The sequence below is a fragment of the Nicotiana sylvestris genome, chromosome 12 (assembly GCF_000393655.2).
Source record: "Nicotiana sylvestris chromosome 12, ASM39365v2, whole genome shotgun sequence".
Taxonomy (NCBI): domain Eukaryota; kingdom Viridiplantae; phylum Streptophyta; class Magnoliopsida; order Solanales; family Solanaceae; genus Nicotiana; species Nicotiana sylvestris.
Window position 1 is genome coordinate 124,134,832 of NC_091068.1, and position 10,155 is coordinate 124,144,986.

Genomic DNA, 10,155 nt, shown 5'->3' on the forward strand with positions numbered 1-10,155 from the left:
TGTGGCCACGGTAGCCTCACCGCTACAACGGTCCATTTTCCGCTGTCAGCGGTACCTCCGTCAAGGGCATTTTTGTCCAAAAAAATTAGTTGTGTATAAATACTTTCTTTTCAGATTTTTAGGTCATCTTATGTTAGCTGAGCACGTGAAGCGCCGTTTTTGTTTATTTTGAGTAATTTTGTAGCTTACTTAGCAATTAATCTTAGTCTCATATCTTGTAATTATAATTTATGGATTATTCGTTATCTCAATCTATGATTTCTTCTTCAATTATGAGTAGCTAAACCCATTAGCTAGGGTTGTGGCTCAACCCTAGTATGGGTATTTAAGGGGTCCCTTGTTTTAGGTCTTAGATGTTTATGGGTGATGGATATTTGGCCTGATTTATGCTTTCTATGTTGAATTAGTTGTTGCGAACACTAATTTGTGCCTTTTTGACTTAGGCTCTTCTTGAGAAAGAGAGACTAAGTCTAGGAATTTCAGGCCAACAAGGAATTTGGGTGTATTCAAGAGATTGATAGCCCTAATTAAAGGGTTAAACCTAGAGATAGTAATACCCGACTTGAGCTTATATTGCTTGCACAAAAAGAACACCAAATTGGGCTTGAGAAAGTCATTTAGGCAAAGTCACTCAAACTACCGAGAGGTATAGAGTAAGTAGTTTCGTGCATTGGCTATATCCTGACCCCAACTATAACATTATTGCCCTAAGTTTGAGATCCCGTTAGATACTCATCTAGGAGAAAGTCACGTCCCTAGTGCCTTTTTTTCCCATTTAGAAAACCCTACAAAAATATCCATTTAGCTTAATTTCTTGCATCATTAGTATAAAATTAGAAGTAACAAATAAAGAAGAATGATTGGAAGTGCAATTAAAAGCACTACACACTGGTAGATTAGATAGGAATCCAACTCCAAACATTATATTAGCTCCTTGTGGATTCGATCCCGACCTTCTCGAGTAAAAGCTGCATCGACCGCTCTTGCCAATCTGTAGTGGTGTAGGGTTGGACCCGATCACCGAGCTTCCTCAAGAAGTTCAGGCCTGCTTTTTCCTTAGCCGGTGAGTTTATTTATCTTTTGTTTTTGCCGTTTTGGTCTCCTAGTCGCTTACTTATTGTAGTTTATTATCGTTAGTGCCAACCTTTGATTTTTCCCTTTCAGTTCGATAGCATTCGAGGAGGCTGAGGAGTCCTCCTCCTGCATTTCATAAGAGGAAGACTGCTTCTTCTTCAGAGTCTGTTCCTACTGCGACTGTAGCTAGGCCTGCTCATACATCTGCTTCTGTTCGCTCTTCCACTGCGGCCAGGTCAACTCATTCGTCAGCCACACCTACAACTAAGCTCCCGGCTTCCCTTTTGCATCATCTAGTGGACGACGAAGGGTAATCATCACCGAGCGAGGGGGATTTGGTTCCCCGTAAAAGAAGATCGATGGACATCGGTGATGGGGTTGCTCGGGCTACGGATTTAGTATGGGGCGAGTTTACCGTCCGTGAAACGGCAGCCATAAAACTTGAAGATGACGAAGGGTTATCGTCCGAGGTCCTACCATCGACTCCGGCCATAGAGGCTATATCTCTTCCCAAAACCATGATGGAAATTGAAGGTCCATTTGCTAGGGTCCCTGATTCTTTACGACAAGATGAGCCATCAGCCTCACGGCCGACTGATGTACCATCTTCTTCGACTGACGGGAGGGATAAAGGCATTATTGAGGATGGCTACGAGACGGGTTCTGACGTTGACGCTAAGGAGGTGAGGATGATCGGAAAGGTTCACCTGGCTGGAAGTGAGGCTGGAGGGGTCCACGCGGATTATTGCGGTCCTTATGGATTGAGATTTGTTGGTTGATATAGAGAATATGTTTCCTTTGCTTGGTCCCTTATGTTCTGACGTGGAGGGTAAAACACTTGAAAAGATGGATGATGTTACCCTGTCAAGGAGCACAGCCAGCCTCTCTCTCAAGGTAAGCTTTTTGACTTCTTTTTGTTTGTGTTCATCAATGTTTAGGATTCGTTCTTATTCTCCATTTTCTTTCTCTTTATTTTTCAAACTGTGATTTTGGATATTGAAAGTGCTCGAAGAAAGGAGAGGCATAAGGATATCTTTTTGAAGATCAAGCGAAAATATCAAGAGTATCATGGTAAGTACCGCGAGATTTGTAGACGGTTCGGTGAGAGAGGCAATTTCCAGGCTCTTTGGGATGAACTGAAAGAGAAAGATGACGAGCTGGTAAGAGTCATTGAGAAATGCAGCGTTCTCGAGGGGGCGTTAAGGGATAAATAAGAAGAAATTGAGGTTAGCAGGGGGGTCGAGGCCCAATGTGGCGATCTCTAGGCCCAAGTTGTCTTGCTGCATGTTGAGCTTGAGGAGTGTCAATCGAAAGTAGACGCTCTAGTTTCGAGGTTGCTGAGAAGGCAGTGGATCTTAAGACGGTGGAGTTAGCCCGGTCGGGAGCTGTGAGGAAGGCGGAGGCTTTGGAGATCTTGATCCTAATTCTTCGTTCTGAGCGGGAGAGTACCTTAGAGACGGCCAGACTCAAAGAGGAGCGACTAGATGAAAGTATAGGGGAGCTAGAGAAAGAGGCTTCTGGCCTTTGTGATTGAGTTGCCGCTCTCGAGGCTGAGAAGGCACAATTATTAGCTCAACCGTCCTCTTCCCGTACTTCTGCTTTTCCTGATGTTTTGCGGTATTTGTACGAGAAATAGACTCATGCCAAAGCTCAGCTAGATATATTTAGAGACCTGATGGGGGCGGGAACTATTTCAGAGGCTATTTTTGAGGATGCTCGTGCTGATGCGTGTAGAGCTCGGGTTGTTTGTGGCTACGATTCCGCTACACCGGAGGCTGGTGATGACGAAGAGGATACGAGCGTGGATCTAATTGAAGAAGACACCTGGTATAAGGATGAGTATCCCGATGGTGATGGTGAGAGTGAAGAGGCAGATGGGGATGGCCTAGGCTATCAAGCTGATGGCACTAATGGGCTAGGCTGCGATTAGTAGTTTTTCTTTTCCTTCTTTTTTGTTTTAGCCACAGACTTGTGCATTTTATGTGGGCGTCTTTTCGAGCCTTTGTAAAAAATATTCTAAGTATGAAATACTAGTTCTATTATTTGTACCTTATTCTTTTTCTTCTGTTCAAGTTTTTATGTTTTTGATTTTGTTGCTTGGTTACCTTAGTCGTAACAACTTAGTTCGAGTAGGTTTGATCGAGGTTGAAACAAGACCTTAGTTTGACCATGGCCGAGGGCTAGTAAGTGTTAGTTCGAACGAGGTTAAACATATCACATGGAGGGCCGATTAAGTGTCGATTTAAACAAGGTTTAATACAACCTATATATGATTATGGCCTAGGGCCGATTAGGTGTTGATTCGAACGAGGTCGAATGTAACCTATACTTAGTTATGGTTGAGGGACATTAGGTGTTGATTCAAACAAGGTTGAATGTAACCTATACTTAGTTGTGGCCGAGGGCCAATTAGGTGTTGATTAGAACAGGGTCGAGTGTAACGTATACTTAGTTATGGCCGAGAGTTGATTAGGTGTTGATTCGAACGAGGTCGAATGTAACCTATACTTAGTTATCGCCGTGAGCCGATTAGATGTTGAGGCAACGTTGCTTTGGCTGTATGTTTGGACAAAATATGAGTAAACTTAATGCATTTGTGCTTTGTTCATACACTTGGAGAAATTTACATATTTTCCGGGCTGGCATTCCAGTACCAGTCTATTTAGTCCCTTCATTGGTCGACCTGGAGAAGTATATTGAGAGGTTGAGTAATGAACTAGCCGTATTGTGCCTTTGTCTGTTCGCACTTCAACCTGAAGTGTCCCATTTGTCGCCTCGTTAAAAACCTTCTTGAGAAAACCCAATTACGACAAAACTCAAGTGAGGAAAAAAAGAGTACGATTTGGAGGATGCTTTTTCTTAAAAGTTGAAGTACTTGAGGTGGGTGATATTCTAGTTCTTTGGTAGCAGTTTTCCTTCCATTGTTTCTAGTTGGAATGACCTTTTGTTTGCTGTTGCCGTGATTTTGTATAGGTCGTCCCAATTTGTTCCAAGTTTACCTTCATGTGGTTCTTTGCTTGCTTGTGTTTTAGCTTTGAGCACATAGTCCCTGACTTTGAGTGGTATGACTTTTCCCTTTTTGTTATAATAACATTCTGCCTATTGTTTTTGGGCGACCATCCTTATGTAGGCCATATCCCTTTGTTCCTTAACTTCATCGAGCTCTTGCCTTCTGCTTTCGTCGTTCCTCGGCCTGCACTTGTGGGAGTATCTTAGACTAGGATCTTCGACTTCGACCGATATTACAGCATCAGTCCCATAGACTAATGAGTAGGGCGTCTCTCCTATGCTCGTCTTCGGCATTGTTCGGTAGGCCCGAAGTACTTCTGGTAGAAATTCTGACCGTAGCCCCTTGGCGTCTTCGAGTTATTTCTTCATGATGTTCAGTATCAATTTGTTGGAGGAATCCGCTTGCCCGTTACCTGTGGGGTGTTAGGTGTTGAGAGTATTCTTTTGGTATGCCATTTCTCAAAACATTTAGCAACATTTTTTCCTGTAAATTGGGGTCCATTATCGCAACTGATCTCTTTGGGGAGGCCGAAACGACATATGATATTTTTCCATATGAAGGCTATCACTTCCTGTTTGCGTATTTGGGCGAATGCTCCTACTTCTACCCATTTAGAAAAATAGTTAGTTAAAGCCAAAATCGTATGTTACCTCGCCCCGCCAGGAGGGGTCCCACAATGTCCATTCCCCATTTGATGAACGGCCAAGGGAAAGTGACTGACTGGAGGTGCTCTCCTGCTTGGTGGATCATTGGGGTGTACTTTTAGCACTGCTCGCATTTTTTCACGAAATCTACGGCCTCATTTTTCATGGTGGGCCAGTAATATCCTGCCTGTATGATGCATCTGACCAAGGCTCCATTACCGTATTGAGCTCCACGCTGGCCTTCATGGACTTCTTTAAGGATGCGCCGTGTCTGATTTGGGCCAAGAATTTTGCCAAGGGGCCACCATATGTCCTCTTGCATAGGTCGTAATGAATGATGTTGTACATGGCTGCTTGCTTTCAAAGTTTCTTGGCTTCTTTTTATCATTTGGGAGTACGTCATCCTGCAAATACATAATAATAAGGTTGCGCCAGTCCCAAGTCAGGTTTATGATTCTTACCTCGATTTGATCTATTGATGAGTTGTGGAGGTGGACCACGTTTCTCTCTCCGGTTGTGATGTTTTTGGTGGCTACTACTAGTTTGGCTAGGCCGTCTGCCTCGGTATTCTATGCTCGGGGGATTTGGTTGAGTTGACATTCGTTGAACTTGGGTAGCAGCTTATAGATCTCGGTTTGGTATTTCTGTAACCTTTGCTCTTTGATCTGGAAAGTCCTTGTGACTTGGTTAAAAACGAGTTGGAAATTATAGCGTAGTCTTAGCCGTCTCGCCCCGTATTTTAAGCACTAGTTTTAACCCTGCAATTATTGCCTCATAGACTGGCAAATCACTTCGCCGGTCGGAACTTCAAGTGCAAGTCACAGTCTGGATCCTGACACGTTAGAAGAGCCATCGGTGTATAGAACCTAGAGGTCCTTTATTTGTGGAGAAGCGTAGGCGGCTTCCTTTTCGACTTCGGGCATTATTTTTGTGCTGAAGTCAGCGACGAAGTCAGTATGAACTTGTGACTTTATCGCTGTTCGCAGTTGATATGTGATATCATGCTCGCTTAGTTCAATGGACTATTTGGCCAACCTACCTGATAGCTCGAGTTTATGCAAAATACTTCTTAAGGGGAAAGTCATGACTACCGAGATGGGGTGGCACTGGAAACATGGTCTAAACTTTTGTTTAGTTATGACTAAGGCCAAGGCCAGTTTTCGAGGTGAGGGTACCTCGTCTCGGCGTCGACTAGAGTTTTGCTAATGTAATAGATGGGAGATTGCATACCTTTATTTCTTGGATCATGACCGCACTCACAGCTACTTCGGATACAGCGAGGTGGACGAGGAGGCGCTCCCCCGATTCTGGTTTTGAAAATAATGGCGGTGATAACAAGTAAGCCTTCAACTCCATCAGGGATTGGGCACATTCAGAGGTCCATTGGAGGTCGTTATCCGTTTTAAGTACGCCAAAGAATTTGTGGCACCTATCAAATGATTGAGAAATGAGCCTCGAAAGGGCGGCGATACGGCAGGTCAACCTCTAAACCTGATTCTTGGTGGTAAAATGCTCTGATATCCCCTCGATGGCTTTGATTTGGTCAGGATTAACCTCGATACCTCGGTGTGATACTAGGAAGCCCAAGAACTTTCCTGAGGTCTCACCAAATGCACACTTTTTGAGGTTTAGTTTCATTTCGTATTGCCTGAGTATGTCGAAGGTTTCTCTCAAGTGGTCGATATGATCCTCTTTCCTTTTAGATTTGACCAGCATGTCGTCTATGTAGAATTCCATCATCTTGCCGAGTTTGTCTTTGAAAATCTTTGTTACTAACCTTTGGTATGTTGCTTTTTGGTTTTTCAGTACGAAAGGCATGACTCTGTAGCAGTATGTCCCCTGATGGGTGATGAAAGTGGTTTTCTTCTGATCCTCCTCTTCCATAAGGATCTGATTATAACCTGAGTAGGTGTCCAAAAAATTCAATAGTTCATGCCTGGCCGTTGCGTCGATGAGTTGGTCAATATGAGGAAATGGACATGAATCTTTGAGGCATGCGTTATTCAAATCTGTAAAGTCCACGCACATTTGCCACTTCCTATTTTCTTTTTCACTACGACCGCATTGGCAACCCATTGGGGGTATTCTGACTCCCTGATGGAGTTGTCTTCCAATAATTTTTTGACCTCTTCACATACTGCATCATTGATTATGGAGTTGAACTTACACCGAACTTGTCTCACCGGGGGGTGGAATAGATCAACGTTCAATTTGTGTGTCAATTTTCTTTGGAATGCCTGGCATATCTGCATTGCCAAAAGCAAACAAGTTCGCGTTAGTAGTTAAGAATTGACAAAACTTACTTGGGTCCTAAAGTTTGCAGCCTATGTAAGCTTTCTTGATGTGATAGTTGCCATCTAATTGGACGAGATCAAGGCCTTCTATGGTCGACCCAGCGTCTTCGACTATATTAGGGTCTCTGATGACGTCCTAGCTATTATCACCTATCAACCTCGACCTTGTTGATTTCTATGCATCTTTTCTTTGTCCTTCACTTGTTGAGTAACCGTGCTATCCAATGCGATGTGGTAACATTCCTGAGATGTGCGTTGCTCCCCTTGTATGGTAAAGACTCCCCATGGAGTTGGGAATTTAATGACCTGGTATAAGCCGGAAGGGATGGATTTCATGGTGTGTATCTATGGTCGACCTATTATGGCGTTCTATGCTGTGTCTTGGTCCATGATGTGGAAGGTTGTTTTCAGTGTGACGCCATTACCCAGGACGTGGAGTGTGATTTCTCTAGATATTCGCTCCACACATTGTTAAAAACTGTTAGTGTGATGCAATGATAAGTAGGGATTTTGACTACTTATTTGCACTCTTTTACTTTCGTTTTATCTCAAAATTGCTTAAAGGTATTTCCAAAAACTGATGAAATGTGCTTCACTGCTGGAGTGTTGGAATATGAGTCAAAGAGAAGAAAATCAACTCAAGAAGGATTAATTTTGGACAAAGTCTAAAACAATGCAAAAAGAGCAAATTGCAGAGCACACAAAATTGAGTTCGACCGCAGACCATGAAGAACCTCTAACAGATTTCCTTTGCAAAGTGCGGACCGCATAATTATTGAATGGCCGCAAAAGATGAGGTTTAGAGAGATGTGAGTCTGGATCCATGAAGAAGTGTGGACTGTACTATTATTGTGCGGCCACAGAATTCAAAAGTGCGGTCGCACTCAAAAACGTGCGGTCCATAGAAATCTCTCATGTCAAGCTCAAGTTCAAGAGCGCGGCTGCACTCAGAAATGTGTGGTCTACGGAATCTAAAGAAGCGTGGCCGCAACTCAGAATTTTGCGGCCGCAGAAGTCCATCTTGTCAAGCCAGCTTCAAAGTGCAGACTGCAGACAGAATTGTGTGGCCGCAGAACCTCCGTAGGGGCAATTTTGTCCGATAATTTCAGCTGTGTATAAATAGTCTTTTTTTGTCAAAATTAGGTCAAGTTTGAACACCAGAAAATAGATAGCCATTTTTCCTTTACTGCTTTGGGTAACTTTGTAATAGTTTATCATTTTAACATTGAATTTTCTTCCCTTTATCATCTATTATGAGTTTAATCTTATTTTGTTCTTTAGTTTCTTCAATCTTCTCTATGAGTAGCTAATTTCTTAGCTAGTGTTGTGACTCAACCCTAGTGTGGGTACCTAATTGGTGTTTAATTTCGGGCTTGTTTGTGATTGGGTGAGTGATATTTAGCCTAGTTCTTGCTTGAATATAAGAATTAATGGTTGCAAACATTGTTTCATGCCTAATTGACTTAGTTTCTACTTGAGAAAGAGAGACTAAGTCTAGGAAAACTTGGCTAACAAGGAATTGGGGTGAACTCAAGCATCTATCACTTGTTTTGTGAATTACCCATTTGGACTTGAGAAAGCCAAATTGGGCAAAACCACTCTAACTACCAAGAGGTCTCGAGTGGGTAATTGCGTGTGATTTCTATATTACACTCCGACCAATCAAATTTTCCCTAAAGCCCACAATCTCTTAGGTAACCACCTAGGTGGAAGTCACGACCCTAGATCTTTTATAGACTTGAAAAACAACACCACCAAAAATATCGTTCTCTAGCTTTTCATTTACAAACCTTAGCATAAAAATTAGAAGTAGAAAGAAACAACCAAACATGTGGAAGTGCATTTTGGGCACGTCATATACTTAGTCTAGATTTATACATAATTCAATTTTTGGCGCCGTTGTGTAATTATAATTGCATCGACCGCTTCACAATCCCAATTAGTGGTGTGAATTTGAGCGACATCAATTTTTAGCACTGTTGCCGGGGAGCTAAAAATGGATTTAGCTATGTATTTGGTTTTGTGTGTGATTTGTCTTCCTTTCCTTCTGGATTACTAATCTCTTTGTGAAACAATTGTAGGTGATACAATGGCCCTCAACAACAATGATCCTCTTGGAAACATGCCATTGGGGGATGATGGGGATGATGACCAAGTTGAAGAGGTTCCTCTTGAACTTCAAGCAAATAGACTAGGTCGACCGCCTCAGGACAACATTCTCGTTCCACCCCCACCTCTTTCAAGAGCGGCAACACACCGAGTGTTTCCGAATGAAGGATACGCAAGTGCCATAGTCCCACCACTCATCAGGGCGGGAAACTTTCAAATCACAAATGTTATGCTTACACTATTGGAACAACGGGGATTCTTCATCGAGACTCCAAATCAAAATGCATACAAGCACTTGAAAGGGTTTGTTGACACTTGCTGAGGGAGTAAACAAACAAACATCTCCAAGGATGCTTTGCGGTTGAGGCTATTCCTTTTTTTTCTACGGGGGAAGGCCTTGGATTGCTTAGAGAGGTTGCCAAATCATTCTATCCATGCATGGGATGAATTGGCCGAGAAATTCATTCCCAAGTTCTTTTTTCCCGGGCATATGGAAACTTTTAGGGATGAGATTCTAGCTTTCAAACAAGAACCCAACGAGCCTTTGCATGAGATATGGGAGAGATACCGAACAATGGTTAAAGAGTGCCCTAATAATGACATGACAAATGCTATGATTCAACAAACTTTCTATAGGGGGTCAACACTACTAATCAATGTGTGGTCAACCAACTTGCCGGTGAAAATTTCATGACAATGACATATGCGAAAGCTTGTGAGATCTTAGATGAAATGGAGGATACTTCATCGGCATGGAAAAGTAGAGCAAACATTCCTCAAGGTGATCCAAATGTGATTCACTTCCATAAAGAATTACATGATCACGGGCAAGCAATTGCCGAGTTGACCACTACAATGAATCAACTAGCCAAAGCTCAACTTCAAGAAGTGCAAGGTCCCAAGAAAGTAAATGCAATGGAGAGAGTTAATATGATGGTAAACAAGAGAAGGCAAAAGGGTTCTCAAGTGGAAAATCGTGTTGAAATTTATGTGCAAGATGATAGTGGATTTGATCAAGATGGAC